Source organism: Acinonyx jubatus, chromosome B4, assembly GCF_027475565.1.
Source record: "Acinonyx jubatus isolate Ajub_Pintada_27869175 chromosome B4, VMU_Ajub_asm_v1.0, whole genome shotgun sequence".
Classification (NCBI taxonomy): Eukaryota; Metazoa; Chordata; class Mammalia; order Carnivora; family Felidae; genus Acinonyx; species Acinonyx jubatus.
The window spans coordinates 21,611,124-21,630,966 of NC_069387.1; the positions used below are offsets into that span (position 1 = coordinate 21,611,124).

The following is a 19,843-nucleotide window of genomic DNA, read 5'->3' on the forward strand; positions in this document are numbered from 1 at the left end:
AAAACTCACAGGGCCAGCTCTAGGCAGATTCAAAAAACAGAAAACAGCTTCCCTTTTCTCCAAAAATATTATCCTGCAGACTTCCACTCTGACATTCTCAAGATAGGCAATGGCTGTTAAAAATGTTTAATTCTATTTTTTTTTTTTAGTAAAACACACATGGAGTTTTAAAAAATTAACACATTCAATTGAAACGCATGGTCTCTTGCCCCAGGACCTGAGCTGGCTTTTCAAAATCACCCTCTTCATTCTGCTCAGCTATTCCTTCTGATAATTACCTATATGCCTCTAAATACTACTCTGATTTTGATTTTTCAGTTTTACACATTGTCTATTGACTTCTTCGTATGAAAGATGAGTATTTGGAACTCTTAGAGACAACCCCCCCAAACTTCCTCCTTCCATTATTGTCCCAATATGCCTATATAACACTTTTTAATAAATCAGTAATCAATGGTGCATTTTGATGGCTATGAAAGCTTTATTCACTGCTGAACAAAATCTCGTTCTGTGACTGGATTTTCTTTTTTATGAAACTTTCCATTTTCCTGGGAATTGACACAGCTTCATTTTTATTTGCCAGGTTATTTTTTAATGTTCCTATCACAAGTTCTTTTCAAACTCTTCACAAGATCTATAAAACCTGTGGTACTATTTTAAATACTTCCCTACATGGTAAAACATTGCAGGTAATCTATCAATTCCAGTTTGCTTCCTCTTAGAGACATATTTCTTGAATCCGTCTATACTCCCCTTCTAATCTGGGTGGTATGATGTGGCTTATTGCAGAGATGGCGTCCTGGGACTCCCTTTTTCTCCACTTTGTATTAGAACTCTTGTACCTTAGATTTGCTCTCTTTGTTTTTCTTATTTACTCTCTGATTTTGCTGTGTAGCATCATCCTTTAGTTTCCTGAGATCCAGCGCATGGGAATTGGAAAGTAATATTTCTAAGGCCTCAGATGTCTAAAAATGTGTTTATATTACCTCTGTACTTTTGATAGGTTGGCCGGATACGGATCCTAATTTTTTTCTCATAATTCTGAAGATTGCTCCATTGTCTTCTAGCTTCTAATGTCTCTAATAAGAAGTCTAACGTCATTATGATTGTTTACCTTTGAAGGTAACTTAGTCTTTTTCCCTGGAAGTTGCCTGGAACTTTTAAGGAAATTTCTGGTGTTTTAAAAATTTGTCATGACTTGGTTTGCGTAGGTCCTCTGTTACTTTGCTGGGCTGGTCATTTCGATTCTAGGAAATCATCTTGAATTGTTTATTGACCTAATCTCTTCTCTGTCGTTTGTTTGTTTGTTTTTGTTGTGGTTGTTCTTCTCTTCTGTATTACCTCTTATTTAGATGTGGAATTTTGGATTCATCATGCCATTTTCCCAAATTCTCTTTCATGGTTTATATCTCTTCATCTTAGCTTCTCTGGGAGGTACTCTTCAATTTATCTTCTAGCCCTTTTGGTATTTTTTATTCTATTGACCCTGCTTTGAATTTCCAAGAATTCTGTACTTTTCTCTGATTGTGTCTTTTATTATTATTATACTTTTTTATCAAGTCAATAGCTTCTTTTACCTATTTGTGGATATTAAATGCAGGTCAAAAAATCCTATTTCAACTTTCTGCATTGTTTCATTTCCCCCAAATGCTATGGCTTCTTGGAGGTCTCTTGATATTAAGAAGCTGTTTGGAAAATGTGTGTGCGCAGACAGGACATCTCTACCAGGGTTTCATGCGAGCTCCATAGCAGAGGCCCAGCTGTTTCAGTGAGTAGTATAAAATGTCAGTATATGCAAATCTTTCCCTCATCCTCCACTCAGTCTTTTTATATCTCAAGAGAAGAGAATTATCTAGTCGCCAGCCTTGGGGAAAAAGCCTTGTTGCCTGCGTTCTTGGAGTTGAGTCATGGAAAAGTGGTGGGTGTCTCAATGTTCAGTATATAGGTTTTTAAGTTTTATTTTTAAATTTGCATACAGTAGCATTCACTTTTTTTGGTTTATAGTTTCATGAGTTTGGACAAATGCAGAGTCACAAACCACCACCACAATAGAAATAGAACCGTTTCATCCTCCTCCAAAATACTCTCATGCTTGCCCTTTGCATTCTCTCTCTTCTCTAAGTCCTAACCATGAGCAACCTCTGATCTCTTCAATACTCCTAAGGTTTTGCTTTGCTATCATATCATATTCATGGAATCATTCGTTTGTGACCTTTCCTTGCCCAGTTAATTTCATTTGGCATAATGCATTTGAGATTTATCCATCCTGTTATATATATCAATAATTCATTTTTTCTTGCTGATTAGTATTCCATTATACAGATTATCACTGATTGTTCATCCAATCCTTCATTGAAGGACATTTAGATTGGTTCTAGTGTTTGGTGGTTATAAATGAAGCTTCTATAAACCTCTGCATACAGGCCTATTTATGAAAATAAATTTTCATTTAAATCCCACCCCCTAGAAATACGATTTGTAGGTCAAATGATAAATGTATACTTAACCTTGTAAAAAACGGACAACTGTTTTTCCGAGTGCCTGTACCATTTTGCATTTTCATCAGCAACGTATGAGAGTCCCATTTGTTCTGGAGCCTTACCAGGATTGGCACTGTTAAGATTTGTCTGTTTTTTTAAGTCATTCTAATAGGTGAATAGTGATATCACATGGTGCTTTTAATTTGCATTTCCCTAATGACTAACCATGATGATCATCATTTCACATGCCTATTTGCAATCTATATATCTTATTTGGAGGAGTAGGTTTTGAAATATTTTGCCCATATTTTCTATAGGATGTTTGTTTCCTTATGGTTGAATTTCAAAACTTTTTTTTTTTATATATTCTGGGTGTAGTGCTGCTTTTTCAGATGTCTGGTTTGCAAATATTTTCTCTTAGTCTGTGGCTTGTCTTTTCACTCTTTTGTTTTATTTATTTATTTTTGAGAGAGAGAGAGCAAGCACACGTGCAAGAGTGAGCAAGGGGCTCAGAGAGAGGGAGAGAGAGAATCCCAAGCAGGCTCCACCCTGACAGCACAGAGACCACGAGATCCTGACCTGAGCTGAAATCAAGAGTCAGATGCTTAACTGACGGAGCCACCCAGGTGCCCCTTTTCACTATTTTAATAGTGACTTTCACAGAGTATAAATTCCTCATTTTAGTGAGACGCAATGGTCAATTTTTTCTTGTATGAAATGTGCTTTTAGTGTCATGTCTAAGAATTCTTCACCTAATCCACATCATAATATTTTCTCCTGTGTTTTCTCATAAAAGTTTTATTGTTTTAGATATATTTCAATCTATAACCTACTTTGAATTAATTTCTATAAAGATGTGAGGTATAGAACAATGTTTTTTTTTATTTATGTATCTCTAATTTTTCCAGCAACAATTGTTAAAAGATTATTCTTTCCACCATTGGATTTCCTTGTCCCTTTGTCAAAAATAAACAGACTGTATTTGTATGAGTCTATTTCTGGGCTTTATGTCTTATTCCATTCATCTATCCTTGAACCAATATTTCATTGTTTTGTTGGTTTATAGTGAAATTTAAGGTAAGATAGTATGTGGCCTCCAACTTTGTTCTGCTGTTTCAAAATTGTTTTGGTACTTCTATTTCCTTTTTCCCACATACATTTTTTTTTTCTGATAGAGAGAGAGCATGAGAGGTAGAGGGAAAGAGAGAGAATTTTAAACAGGCTCCACGTTCAGTGTGGAGCTTGATGTGGGGCTCGATCCCACAGCTATGAGATCATGACCAGAGCCAAAATTAAAAGTCGCATGCTTAACCAACTGAGCCATCCAAGCGCCCCAATCCACTTACATTTTACTTTATTTTTTATTATTATTTGTTTATATGTTAAAAAAATTTTTAATGTTTACTTTTGAGACACACACACACACACACACACACACAGCACCAGCAGGGAGGGGCAAAAAAAGAGAGAGACACAGAATCCAAAGCAGGCTCCAAGTTCTGAGCTGTCAGCACAGAGCCTGATGCAAGGCTTGAACTCACAGACCTCAAGATCATGACCTGAGCTGAAGTCCGACACTTAACCAACTGAGTCACCCAGGTGCCCCCCCCACCTACATTAAAAAAAATTTTTTTTTCAACGTTTATTTATTTTTTGGGACAGAGAGAGACAGAGCATGAACGGGGGAGGGGTAGAGAGAGAGAGAGACACAGAATCGGAAACAGGCTCCAGTCTCTGAGCCATCAGCCCAGAGCCTGACGCGGGGCTCGTACTCACGGACCGCGAGATCGTGACCTGGCTGAAGCCGGACGCTTAACCGACTGCACCACCCAGGCCCCCCCCCCCCCTACATTTTAGATCAAATTGTTGACATCTATGAAAATTCCTCTGGGATTTTTTCTGGAATTGCAGTACCAATAATACATTTAACTTATACACATGTAAGTTACCTCTCAGAGACTCTTAGAAATAGTCAAGAAAATTTTGCAGAAAAGTCTTAAATCAGCAAGTATAACCAACAAACTTTGACTTGGGACTCCTGCTTCTGTCAAGAAGGAGTAACAGGAATTGTTTCCTGGCAGAAACAACAGCAAAAACAACAACAAAAACCTAGAAAAGTATATTAAACAATGAGTTCCAAGTCATTGTTCATTAACCAATGAACAGCATTTTCCCCTGAAAAATGGGAAACAAATGACATGAGCATTATGCAAAATGGAGTTGGGAATCTTGGGGGTATAGGGTCTGCTAAAGTTTTCAAGATAGATTACTAGAGAGGAGAATGGTACATTGAGAGGGAAGTTCAGAGATCTCCAGATATTACCTTTTCAGTATTCTTCTGGGTACAAATATACACATGCATGTGAAAAAACTACTCTAGGCAGGGGAAAAGACCACTCAAAAAAAGTTAAAGTGAATATATTAAGGGGCCCTGAAATAGTGCCTGTTGCCACCAGCCGAAATGGAAAAACTCAATTTTGGGAGCAATGGTAGAATGCTCAGAAACCTCTTGTAAGAAGTTGGGTAGGGGCGCCTGGGTGGCTCAGTCAGTTAAGCGCCAACTTCGGCTCAGGTCATGATCTCGCGGTATGTGAGTTCAAGCCCTGCATCGGGCTCTGTGCTGATGGCTCGGAGCCTGGAGCCTGCTTCGGATTCTGTGTCTCCCTCTCTCTCTGCCCCTCCCCTGCTCATGCTCTGTCTGTCTCAAAAATAAAAAAATAAAAAAATTAAAAAAAAAGAAGTTGGGTAAATAATTAGCCATAGACTGGCACAACTCTGAACCTGCCTAACAAACCAGGAAAGCCAGATCCAAACAAATCTAACAGTTTTGCAATAAATTAACTGTATCCAAGAACAAAGCTTAAGAAGATTTATAGGAATACAAAAATATCCAGTACCCAGCAAGATAAAATTCTTAACTCCTGGCATCAAATCAAAAATTACCAGGCATGCAAAGAAGCAAGAAAATATGATTCATAATGAGGATAAAAACCTGGACCAATCAAAGTGGACCCAGAACTGAAACAGATGCTAGAATTAGCAGACAAAGATGTTAAAACAGTTATTAAAACTGTATGCCAGATGTTCAAAAAGCTGGAGGAAAGACTGAGCAAGTAGAAAAATGATATAAATAAAAAGCCTAAATCATACTTCTGAGATGATAACTAAAATCTCAGAGATGAAAAAAAGTCACTGGTAAAATAATTGGCAGATTAGACATTGCAAAAGTAATAATTATTAAACTTGAGACACAGCAATAGAAAATAGGCAAAATGAAAAACAGACAGGAAAACAAAAAACAAAAAACAAGAATAAGAGAATCACTAAGATGTAGAATCACTTCAATGGTTCAATATGTGAACTTGAAGTCTATAGAAGAAAGGACAATGAGGTTGAAATTTTTTCAGAAAATATTTGAAAAAATGACTGAAAAAGTTTCAAATTTGATGAAAACTAAAACCCCATATACCCAAGATGACTAATGAACTCCAAACAAACAAAAGCAAAACAAAATACAAAAGCAAAAACTACATCAAAACACATACAATCATATTCTGCAAACCATAAGGAGAAAATCTCAAAAGGAGCCAGAGGGAAAAAAAAAAGATATTAAATAGAGAGAAACAAAGATGAGGATTATAGCAGATTTTGCCACAAAAACTATACAAGAGAAAAGCAATGGAGTAACATCTGGAAAGTTTAGTGGAAGAAAAATGGTCAACTGAGAATTCTATACTCGGTAAAAATAACTTCTAAATTCACACAAGAAGTAAGGACTTTTTCAGATATACAAAAGCTGAAAGAATTCATCACCAACAGAGGCATAATACAAGAAATATTGGAGAAAGTCCATCAGACAGAATGAAAATACCAGATGGAAATATGGATATACACAATGGAATGAAGAACATTAGAAAAAGTAACTCTGTGTGTAAATGTAAAAGGACTTTTCCCTGCTTACTTAAATGTCTGTAAAGGATAATTGACTATGTACACACACAAAAATAATAATGTATTGTGGCATGCAAAACATGTAGAAATAAAATACATGACTACAACAGCACACATGATAGGGTGGTTGAAATGGAAGTATACTGTCAAAGTTCTTTTATGAGATGTAATGTGGTATGACATCACTTGATGTTAAAGATAAGTTAAAGATGCATACTAAAGATAAATTAAATATAAGTACTAAAGCCCTTAAAGCAACTGCTAAAATAACAAAGTGAAGAGTAATATCTAATAAGCCAACAAAGGAGATAAAATAGAACTACAAAAATATTTTATTAATTAGAAAAATGTGAGAAATGAAGAAAAAGGGAACAAATAGATGGGACAAATAACAAGGTGGTAGATTTATTTTTATTTTTTTAAAAAATATTTATCTATTTTTGAGAGAAAGAGAGAAAGTGAGTGCAGAAGTTGGGGAGAGGCAGAGAGAGAGAGGGAGGGAGAGAATCCCAAGCAGGCTCCACACTGTCAGTGCAGAGCCTGATGTTAGGATTCAGTCTCATGAACTATGAGGTCATGACCTGAGCCAAAATCAAAGATCAGCTGCTTAACCAGATGAGCCACCCAGATGCCACCAAGATAGTAGATTTAAATTTAACTATGTAATTAATCACATAAAATTAAAGCATTTAAAAACCTTAGTTAAAAGGCAGAGACTTCTTCCAGATTGGCCAAAAAGCATGACCTAACAATTGGCGGCTCTAAGAAACCCACTTTAAATATGTTAGACACAAATAAGAGTAAAATAATGGAGGGGCGCCTGGGTGGCTCAGTCTGTTCAGCATCCAACTTATGCTCAAGTTGTGATCTCATGGTTCCCAGGTTTGGGCCCAGCATCGGGCTTTGTGCAGATAGCTCCAAGCCTGGGGCCTACGTCAGATTCTGTGTTTCCTTCTCTCTCTGCTCTCCCCTGCTTGTGCTCTGTCTCTCTCTCTCTCTCAAAAATAAACATAAAAAAAATTTTAAAAAAGAGTAAATAATGGAAAAGGATATACCATGCCAATGCTAATGTAAAAATAGCTGGACTAGTTCATTAACATCAGACAAAGTAGACTTCAGAACAAAGTATATTATGTTGTATAAATGATGATTTCATAAGAACAAAGACTTCAACTCATCAGGAGGACATGACAATCCTACAATTTTATGTACCTAGTAAAAAAGCTCCAAAATACATGAAGTTGATCAAAAAACTGATAGAACTTCATGGAGAAATAGACAAATACACAAATGTAATAAAAGAATCAAATCTAACCGATAGAATAAACAAGAGACAAAATGTCAATAAGGATGTAGAGCATTTGAAAGACACTATAAATCCTGACCTAATTTATATTTATAGAAAACTTTAACAGCAACAAAAACACAATTTCCTTTCAAATTCATATTGAACATTTGCCAAGATAGATTGAGTTTTGGAGCATAAAAAAAGTCTCAAAAGTTCTCTGACCACAGTGGTATTCAGTTAGAAATCAATAACAGGAAGTGTCTGGAAAATTTCCGAATATTTGGCAACTAAATAACATACTTCTAAATAACTCAGGGGTTAATTAAAAGTTCAAAAAGAAATCAGAAAGTATTTTGTACTGAATGACAGTGAAAACAGAAAATATCAAAATATGAGGGATGCTACTCAAGCAGTAATTAGAGGGTGATTTACAGCACTAAATGCCTATATTGTTGGATAATAGGAAAGTTCTCAAATCTTTGACTTCAGTTCCCACTATAAGAAAATTAAAAAAGGAGCAAATTAAACTCAAAGTAAACAGAAGATAGGACATAATTAAAGATTAGAATGGAAAACAAAGAAACGATAGAAAAAAATCAGTGAAACTTAAAGCTGGTTCTTTGAAAAAATAAAGTTGATAACCAGATTTATTACAAAGAAAAAAGTTAAGACCCACATTATCACACAATATCAGCAATAAAAGAGGAGAAGAGGAGACATAAGTACAGATTTTACAAATAATAGATGGGCAATAAAGACATATCATGAAGGACTTCATGCCAATAAATTTGACAACTTTGAGGAAATGAACAAATGACTTGAAATACACAAAGCACTAAAGTTCACTCAAGAAGAAATCAGATAACCTGAATGGCCTATATCTATCAGATATCATATGGAGTTTCTAGCCAGTGCAACCAGGCAAGGAAAAGAAATAAAAGGCAGCAAGATCAGAAAGGAAGAACTAAACTGTTTTTATTCACACATGACATGATTGTCTACAGGGGAAAATTTGATGGAAATGTACAAAATGTTACTAGAACTAATAACAATTTAGAAAAGTTGCAGGATACAACATCAATGTACGAAAGTCAATGTGTTTCTGTGTATGAGCTATAATAAATTAAAAATTAAAAAAATATCATTACAGCAGTACCAAAATTATGAAATATTTGGGATGAGTACAACAAGCAATGTGCGAAACTCGTACATGGAAAACTACAAACCACGCCAAGAGGAATTTTAGGAGACTTAAGTAAAAAGGAAAATATATTGTGCTCATCAGTTGAAAGACTTAAAACTGATCAGATATCAATTCTCTCCAAACTGATCTACAGATTCAACATAAACCCAGTGTATACCACCAACCTCAGGACTAACATTTTGCTAACACTTTGAAGCCACACCATAGAATCTGCTAGAGGAGTAATAGCACCATTGTTGCCATTGCACTAGAAAGTTGGCTTCATAAGGCTGCACGCAACCCAACATGGCTTCAGCTGCTCCCGCTGCCAGCCCTGACTCCAGTCGAAAAGACTTTGCAAACATAGCTTCTGCTAAAAGCTGAATGTCTTCACCATCATTCTCTCTGCTATATTGATTATCTGCACAGAGGTTGTCTCTCATGTGGCTCACTTCTGGACTGAAGTCTCCTGGGGGTGTAACAGACTACTGGTGCCGTTACCTGCCTGTGCTCTAGCTGCAAAGGAGGTTGAACAAGTGAGCCATCCACGTGTTTAATCTTGAAAAGGTGAAACTCACAAAGTAGAACATTTCCCCAAATTAGAAAGGTGTTAGAAAGTGTTGGGAAGCCAGAAACATGACATATGCCCTGTATATAGGCCAAATACTAAAAATAATCAACATAAAATAATTGGACGTTAGCTGTATTTTAAAAGAAACTGCCCAAATTAGAAGTATGTGAATCTTTTGTTAGTCCTCCAGAAAGAAAAGCCTGTATTTTATTACAGGGTGTACGTCTGTCTGTCTCCATTTCCCTCAGATTCACTTGAAGAGTTCCAAAAATGTGTGTGCAGGTGGCAGTCAGAAAGAATACAAAAACAAAGCATAGCCTAAGGGATGTCGAAAGTCTTCACCAAAAATCTAAGAAGGAATGACCTATTTCCCTTTGCCCAATCTGTACTGCTTTCCAGGGAGTCCTAGAAAAATGGAGAAAGGCAACCATATGCAATTAGCCCATGCACAGACATGGAAATCTTGTGTGAGTGTATCTATCAGTGAGCCCTAACTTGAATCCTGAACCTTAGGTAAAGGAACAGTGAGAAATGAAGTTTGTAGCTTTTTGGACTCTCCAACTCCAGGTGTGGGATGACAACTGAGTGAGTCCATGAACTGTACCAACTACCAGTGGCCAAGAACGACTCCTACAACTGCTCGCCTCATTCTCAGAGAAAGGAGGGGTCTAAAAGATCTGGGGTGTAGCGAGAAAGGGGTCATTTTGAGAATGTCTGTCACTCAGATAATCCTCTCTCTCCATCACCTTGTGTCAGCGACTTGGAGGGAATTCTAACAAAAATGAATGACCCATTTCATGGAACCCTTTCCAGGTCCCTAAGCAAATTAAACCTCAGATATATATATATATATATATATATATATATATATATATATATATAATTTTATATATTCCATATTTATATATATATAATTTTATATATTCCATATTTATATATGGAATTTTAAAAATTATAGAATTTTTTAAATTATGGAATTTTAAAAAAATTATAAAATTCCATAGTTATATATATGGAATTTTATATATATATATATATGGAATATATATGGAATTTTCCTTCAAAGGAAATAACAACAGAAGTAGAAATAGGAAGGACTGTGAAGCCCATTGGCAAGAGAGAGTACCAGCAATACCCATAGTGCAGCATGAAGATCTGACACAAGTCAGCTAGATGGAGGAGTGTCATACTACAGCGAGACGGCACCAGTGCCATCAATGACAATTCAGAGGGCACTTCCCGGTCCCCCGGACTAGCCAGGAACTAGAGAAGAGGGAAACCGCAGGCTCCCCAAGGTAGCTGGGAGTCCCTTTCGTGAGGGAACCCTGCAAGGGCTCAGAAACAATTGGGGCATATGGGGTCAGGAGCTGCTGAACAACCAGACGCTGAGGTGACCAATTGGGACAACAGCCAAACTGAAAGTAACATTCAAGCTCCTCTACTGTGACAACGCAAGCAAGAGGCACAAAGTGGCGCCGGCTGCCCAGTGTTCCATTTTCCCCATGGAATGGCACCGGGCAAAGGTCGGGTAGATCCGCAAAGATCGGGGGTGGTCGCAAGATAGGCTCACTGCCGTGGAGCCCTGAATAAAGCCTTCTGCGTTTTTACGCACTCATGGGTGAAGAGGAGGAAGGGGATGAAGGCCGAGGAATGGGAAAGCACTGACTCAGAGTTGAGAAAAGTGCCTCAGTCAAGGTCTCCATAAGGAGGTTTCTAAACGGAGGTGCCTATGCTCGGAATACAGATCTGAGGGTGAGCATGGCTGGCCTTGGGAGCCCAGAGCCCTTGACTGCAACTCCCTTTGGAAAATGGCAATGCAGTGGCTGTGCACCCACTCTGGTGTGGAGAGGGCAGCTTCCCCCGCCTCCCCTGCCCATGGGGGCTGCCAGGCAAAGCCTTTGTAATTTCCTCTGGTTGGTCCTAAAAGATCCCACATAGGATTTCTGGCCTAGAGCTGGACTCCTCAGGACAATGCAAGGGGTTCTCTGTGGGTGGAGGATTAAAGTCCTGTAATAGAGTGTGGGGGTGGAATTGTAGAAATGCTGTGCGTGTGTGTGTGTGTGTGTGTGTGTGTGTGTGTGTGTGTGTATGTGCGCGCGCGCGCGCACGTGCCTATTAAGTCTTCGCTGTTATGGTGGTCTGGACAAACAGATTACGTATTTTTAGACTACATCCACTTAAAGCTACATACAAATTTTATTTTAAAGGCCAAGAGGCTTTTTTTTTTTAAAGCTAAGAAACCTATAAAGAAATGTACTATTCTTTCAAAGCTTACTTGCTTATTTGTTCCCCAAGACTGTCTGTAATGCCTTAAATTATAACAGCGATGTTAACAGTGACTCTGGTGTCTGAATTCTTTTTTCCTGGCACTTCTAAAATATTTTATAAACAATAATAACAAGAAACCAGGTGAGGGAAAAGTCCCAAGAACCAAGCACTAACTCTTCTTGAAACATGTCCAAAGAGATGGCCAACGAGGCACAAGCCACCTTCCTCCCAGCTTTGGGTATTTCTGCTGGCAGAGAAAGTCACAGAAATTACCATTTCCCTGCATTGGCGGTGTCCTGCCTTCTGAATGTCCAGAAAGAGCTGTAGCAGCACAGCGGAGGTGGAATAGATCTATGCACCTAGAGGCTTTTCAGTGGCACCCTCAGAAGTCATGGCTGCCCCACAAGTTCAGTTCTGTATTTTTTTGCATGTCATTTCTGGAACCTCAGATCTCCAGTCAGAACTTTTTCCTCTAGATCTTCCAACGGTTCTGTGAGCCCCTAATTCTGGACACTGAGTCACCGCTTTCTCAAAATATCCAGAGCAATTTCTGTTTCTACTCCTCTCTTGTAAGAAGACCTCTGGGATGCAAGTTTAAACTCAAGCTGGACCAACATGTTTCACCTTAAACCCACCTCTCTTTTGCCACTATAAATATTTCTCCTTGGATATATATATTTTTTCCCTGCCTAGTACCGAGTGGTGTATATATCTTCTGATGGTGTTTTCACTAAGAATACATATAGTTTCAAACTTCAGAAGCTGTTGCTAGGGGACAGGTACAGTCACTGTACATCTCCCCTTTAATCATTTTAATGGGAATGTTCCGGAGGGCATTTTGACTTGAATTTCTCATTTGCCATGGTCTTTCACACACACGTTTGAGGATTAGGTCAATTTTTTTTTATTATTAAAAAAATTTTTTTAAGCAGCTGCAAGTGAAGACATACATACCTAGTGAGTATTTTGGCGGATCGCATAATGTTTCAAATGATAGCATCTTCCAAAGTCAGCTCCATGTACTGTAAAAATCAATGGGTTTTGCTTTGCTGGAAAGAACCTGGAAGAGCCAGGACTGTTGGGTACAGATTCAGCACCTTTGCCAGAGTGGCTCAGCTCTGTGGCCGGCTGGCAGTTCTTTCTGGGAACCATGCCTTGGGTATTTCTGAAGCAGTGTCAAAGGGATTTTTACTATAGGGTGCTATATCCAATTAATTCAGAGGACTAAAAATACAGCCTGAGACAGTGGAATTTTTGACTGCAGAAGTCTCTGGCCGGGGTTTCCATTCTGGCACATTAAAATAACATTACTGCATTAGAAGAAAACCCCTGGGCAAAAAAAGCAAAGGAAGGCAGGGAGCTCCCTCTTCTTGGTAGTAAAATGGTGTGAGGTTTTCAATTTTATGTAGTGCTGCTCTTTCAACACTATATATTTTCAAATGCCGTGGGTGTTCTGGGCATGTGACCTGTCTGCCTAATGATTTAAGCGGCAGTACTAACTTAATTACCTCAACCTGGCAAGTTTGTTGCAGGAAGAGACCAGCAGTGCTGCTCACTGCGAACCAAGAGGTATTTATCCACTGTGTTTTCCACACGTTCTTTGCTCTTTCCTCTGAGGTTGAAAATGAGAGGCAGTTCTCTGTTTTTACCCCAAAGTCCGACTAATTTTCTGGTTGCTGTTTAATCAGACAATGAAGGCTCAAGCAGGTTACAGCAACGGCCGTTGGTAGTTACCAGTGGTTGAACCTTACATAAAGGCCGCGAGGCTTTACATTTCTTGCAATGAGAGTGTGGCAATCCACAATTCTCATGCTGCCCTTTATGTGGGGAAAATTACAGCTTCCCATCTTCTTGTTCGAGTTACTTAGGACACATATATCTCTTAACCATACTTAATGCTGCTTGGCTTTTAGGGAGGAAAAGGCTGAAAAGGAGATGACTTTGAATAGTTTGCAACATGAATACAACTTAAGTATCACCCTGCCATTTCTGTATCTTAGAGGTGGGTGGAGGAAAACACAGGTGCATCTCTCTGCCAGAATATATAGGAATATATTTTTGGAAGATTGTATAATGTAGTGCCCATTATACCATTGGTTTCATGAGATAATTATGAAGCACTAAAGCAAATCAGCATACTAGACTAGTTGAATATGCTAACATTCTAATTTTGTATAGAAGGTGATTACTGTTATTATTATTTATAAAGTACAGTAAGTGTACATAATGCTTTATAAACACATAGGCAGACAAGGGCTCTGCCCAGAGGTACCTAAGTTCTAATTGCTTGAATTAGACAATCTAAATGAAAAAGAAACAAAACACACCAAAACCCCAAAACTACTCTGTGCTAAAGTGGAAGGAGACCAGGCAGAAAATGGGGTTAAAGAAATAAGTGTTCTGGAAGGACTGAAGGATAAAAGCAAGTGTGCTTTTTAGTCTTGGACTGAAGCTGCTTCGCTCAATTCAGAGAAAATCAAAGCACTGTAACTACATCCACTTAAAAAGACTTCCTGATGCCTCTTAAGAAATTCTAATTGGCTCTTATAAATTCAGTCCTCCCCTACTTGCCCAGACGTAAGTGTCTGGATCCCCAAATCCCAAAGCAGAACTCACAGGGAGTCACATGGAAAGCAGAAAAGGGTGCCAGATCGTAGGCTCTTTGGGGCAGGAAAGAAGTCTGATAGGTACTTGATCTTCTAAATCTATTCTCTTGGCCAAGACTTTCCCAGACTTGATACCACTGATGGGAAGAATGAAAACTGTAGCAGCACCATTGTTCGCACATAAGCAAATCTACCTATAAAAGCATCCCTTATAAAAACCCTTAAAACCCACCCTTTGAGGAAGCCTTCCCCCAAATCGGAATTGAAAACAACAAACTGACTCTTTACTATTCCTCATTAGGTTTCATAATGTGACAAAAATGTTCTTTGGTCTCAATATAGTCCATTTAGGATGAGTAGTCTGTGACTCATGGAAAAGCAGATCCAGGGAATGCTCTAACTCCTATCTGAAAAGCTACGGAGCAGTAGCATTTCAACATATGGACACATGTGTAAGTTAAATGTTATCATATTTTAAATATAAATAACCCCAGCCAAATCCAGTTTTTTAATTGCAAAATTATTGTTCATCTGCAATGGTACTTTAGGTGTACTATTTATAAATATGTCATGCCAACTGCTTGTTTCGGTTATGACATTTTTAAATTTATCAGTTTAGGACTTTAACTTCTTAAGAGAAATCAGCCGCTTAGATTTTGTCTTTGAGGTTAACTCTACCAGCATTAGAAGGTACTATACAAAGCTATACTGTGCAAATACAGAGCTATTAATATATCATGAGGCATAAAATATTAAGAGCAAATCCAAGTCTTGAGAGAAGTTACAGGAAAATTCCAGTGTTTTATACCAAATTTACTACGTCCTAAAAGCAAATGTTTACAATTTTTGATGTTTTCTTTATCATGAGCTTAAATGACTCTTTTCGTGTCTTTTTGAAAATGTATCCACACACAATTGGACCGATTTGCTAAAATTACTTTGACCATAGTCTCTCTTTATAAACACATATAATACACATATAAAGATATATGTGCCAACTGGTTTTTAGGTAAGCCCTATGTGAACTAATTTTTCTCAGTTTTGATTTTTTAAAGTTTGAATTTTAATCCCAATTAGTTAACATACAGTGTTATATTAGTTCCAGGTGTACAATATAGTGATTCAACACTTCCATCCATCACTCTGTGCTCATCACAACAAGTGCATACCTTAATTAATCTCCTTGACCTATTTCTCCCCACCCCCCTCCTCCCCTCTGGCAACCAGTTTGTTCTCTATAGTTAAGAGTCTGTTTCTTGGTTTCTCTCCCCTCTCTTTCTCTTATTTTTTTCCCTTTGCTTGTTTGTTTTGTTTCTTAAATTCCACATATGAGTGAAATCATAGGGTTATTTGTCTTTCTCGGACTTATTTTGCTTAGCATTATACGCTCTAGCTCCATCCACATCATTGCAAATGGCAAGGTTTGGTTTCGTTCTTTTTTATTTATTTGTTTATTTATTTATTTATTTATTTATTTAAAAAAAAAATTTTAACGTTTATTCATTTTTGAGAGATAGAGACAGAGCATGAGCAGGGAAGGGGCAGAGAGAGGGAGACACAGAATCTGATGGAGGTTCTAGGCTCTGAGCTGTCAGCACAGAGCCTGAAGTGGGGCTCGAACTCATGAACTGCGAGAGCATGACCTAAGCCGAAGTCGGACGCTCAACTGACTGAGTCACCCAGGTGCCCCTCATTCTTTTTTTTTTAATTAATGTTTATTTATTATTGAGAGAGAGAGAGAGAGACAGAGAGAGACTGGGTACAAGTAGGGGAGGGGCAGAGAGCGAGGGAGATACAGAATTTTACGCAGGCTCCAGGCTCTGAGCTGTCAGTACAGCTGAGCTCTAGTTGGATGCTTAACTGACTGAGCCACCCAGGTGCCCCCATTCTTTGTTATAGCTAAGTAATATTCCATTCATATATATACATCTTCTTTCTCTCTTCATCTATCGATGGACACTTGGCCTGCTCCCATATCTTGGCTATTGTAAATAATGCTTCCATAAACATAAGGGTACAGGTATCCCTTTGAATTCGTTTTCTTTGATTCTTTGGGTAAATACACAGTAGTGCAATTGCTGGATCATAAGGTAGTTCTATTTTTAATTTTTTGAGGAACCTCCATACTGTTTTCCTACGTGAAATAATTTTAATCTTCATTCCTGCCCTTCCCCTCCTTCCTTCCCTTTCCCCTTCCCCCTTCCCTTCTCCCTTCCCCTTCCCCCTTTTCCCTTTCTTCTTCTCTTCCTTCTTTTGTTGCAGAAAACGAGGAGTTGAATCAGAGCTTGTTTTGCTCTGGAGAAAGCTTGTTTTGCTTTACTGGAGAAAGCTTCCAGTAAACCAGAATTATGAGTCTCCATGATTTTGCCAACATGTATTTGCTAAAGGGTTTGGTTTAGAGGCTTGAATAGCTACAGAGTGTATGATAAAAAGCCACTCTTATATTAAAATATTGCCCTCTTCAAAAACAAAAACAAAAACAAAAACAAAAGCAAAAAACTACCCTGACTCCCAACAGAGCTATTCCTTCTTTGTAAACACGATGTTCGGACTATATGGTAGCTATGGATTGGTGTGTAAGTATAGATAATTTTCCATCTGGTCCCTGGAAGGTGCCTGACAACTCAACTGCCTGGCCATAGGTGAACTGCAGGGTCACACAAGCATTGTCCTGAAGCCTGTTGGGCCATATTGGCAGTGCCTGGAGCAGTGAGAGCGGTCCTCACAGTGATTAGGGCAAAGTCCAGGGCAAGTTGAGCTAAGAGTGTTTCTTAACTTATCAGAAGTGCATACACCCAACTTAAATGATTTTATGCATTCTGACCAATGGGAAAATATTTGCAACGCACTTTGGGCAGTGTTCTGCTTTCCAAACACCAAATGTTTAAAATATATACGTGCCAATTAACAAACATGAAAGGATTCTCATAGGATAAGATCAGAAAGTGATGTTTCTCTGGACAACTTAACCTCCCACTCAGTCATTGACAGTTATCCTTTTGAGAAATGATTTTTCTTCTCCTCTCCTTTTCATTTCATATATAAATATAAATATAATATACATACTGTATATATTTTGTTTGCTTCTCATAGATGGCATGAGAGTTTAAAACATGTAGATTTTAACAGGTACTTATTTTAAACTCTTTAAAAAACAATCCGGTCTACATGTATGTATTAAATGCCATTTTCCCAGGCACCATGCTGGGTCCTGTGGAAAGAAAGACAAAATTCCTGCTCCGAAGGAGATTTTTGAATTTAGAAAGGAGACAGAACTGCAAACCCACCAATGCCATTAGAATGTGAAGGAAAGTTACCCTGGAGCTGTGAACAGAATATAATAGGAAATCAAGGAAGAAGTACTTAGGCCTGCTACATCCAATAGCCATTACTTACTTTGGCTATGTCTGCCAGCTGTCATACCTGCTAAGACAGCATTACTAACTGGCCCTTGACACTGAACACTTGGAAGCAAAATTGTGCCCCAACTTGGAAGGTTCGTATGTACCAGCATACCTGCCACTTTACAATCTTGTTTTCAAACCATTCCTTCCTAAATGACTTGCTTATTCCCACACGACTAATCTGAACTTAACAGTTTCAGGAACAGTCATTCCTACTGAGGAATCACTGTTTCTGAAACATGCATAATTAGGATCCAGTTATGGAATTCCTTTGTGATGACAGGGTGTTTTCAAACTTCTCTGTTGAAAAAAGGGCCTTTGCAAGAGGTGCTGGAAGCTGATACGCTATGTCCTTCCCTGAAAATTTCCTGTTCTATCTTCTAATTAGCAACATGCTGCATCTTTACTTATTTTAATTATTCTACTTGTTGTTAAATCCATCTCCTAGTTAAGAATACCTATATATTATTGTTTGATTAGCTAGAATTCTAAGTTTCAAATGTGGGAATTCCTGAGGCTTTTAAACCGCAGGCAGTAGCCCAAGATCCCAAACTTTCTGCTATTCTGTTAAGCTTCCACTGGAGATTCAAGAATGCAACGAAACTTTCTGCTGCTTCAACCAGGGCTGATCCTACTTTTAGTAACTTTAAGAAGCTGAAGTTTAAAAGTGTGAGCAGGGGATCTTTCTCTCCCATTCTGTTTACTTCCTGCTTCCCACCCTCCACTCTTTCCATTTGAAGCAAGTGTTTTAACGAATTAGAGGCAACTCGGAGATCAAACACTATTCAGGAAGACGCCTGCATTAAAAACTCACTGCCACTTGGCTGGGGCAAAACCGCTGGCTGCTCCTGCGGTCACCGCAGTGCGCACCTGACGTCTCACGGCTGACAGCGGATCCGGTCTCGGCGAGAGCGCATTGCACATTTTGCTCCAGCCCGGAGGCGGCGGGCGGCGGGAGGGCACTCCCGGGCTGTGCAGAGCGCAGCAGGGGCACCGAGCCAGGCACTTTGCCCCAAAGATGGCCGGGTCGCTCCTAAGGGACAAACGCTCCAGGGAAAACTTGAGCCATCCCAGAACCTCTTGAAGACCTCTCATTTGGTTCCTCCACAGAAAGGGTCTTCTATTTTTGACCCCCGGGACAACTTCAGAGAACGAGGAAAGTTGGGTGGCTACTTAACGATTTGGGAGCGTGGCAATGATTCAAACTGTGGCTTCACCCTGATGATCTCTAGGGACTCTGCGTGGAGTTCTAACCATCGCAGCTTCAGACCCAGAACCCAAGGACAAGGAATCGCGCATCTACAGTCAAGCCTCGGCCTTGACCCGTTTCTCTGGTTCCGCCCAGCTCTGGTGGAAACTTCCCCCAGGTTCACGCGGGGCTGGGAATTAGGTGGGAAAGGCAAGGCCCCCTTGATCCCTTTACAGCAACTTCTCAGTACACAGCTGTGTCTGTTCAGAGTAGGCACCCTTGTGCCGGACCAAAGCGAGCACCTTCCTAGGACCTCTCAGAGAGAGTGGAGGCCAAGAGGACCCTGAGAGGACCTTTCCCGTCCACACCCCGCCTCCTTCCCATGGGAGGTGAAAATCAACCCTCTCGCACGGTTTACTCCTCTCTTCTTCCTAAACATCCAGCGCAGTGTTTTAAAGGCGCCCAGAGCATCCTGCAACTTTGGGGAAAGAGAGCGCCCGACTCCCGCTCTCCCACTGCCCCTGTCGCGTTAATCCGTTTCCTTTGGTCGCTTTCAAACTCGCGTGGGTAGTATCCCCGGATCCCCGCCCCAACCTGGAAGCGAGCGCCCCCGGCTGTTCACGGCAGCCCCTCGGCGCCTGTTTGCAGGGAGCTCGGCTTCTGGCTCGTCGCAGATCCAGCTGCGGTTCCGACCGGTCCCCAGCCTCGCGAGGCACACGCGCGCGTGCACACACACGCGCTCACACTCCCGCTCACACTCGCGCATCCTCGCTCCCGGCACCCCACCCTCCGAGCCGCTCCTCCGCGGGGTGGGGGGGGGGGGGGTGGGGTGACGTCAGGACTGCAGTCCCGAGGAGAGCGGCTGGAGAGGGTTGCGCGCTCCTCGCCTAGGAAGCTGGAGGC

The 19,843-nt window shown here is 39.7% G+C and overlaps 1 pseudogene; it reads left to right on the forward strand.

The window, feature by feature from the left end:
- LOC106969749 (ubiquitin-60S ribosomal protein L40-like) overlaps positions 1-16,686 on the forward strand; it is a 39,172-nt pseudogene extending 22,486 nt beyond the window's left edge.
- Positions 16,687-19,843: the final 3,157 nt, after the last annotated feature.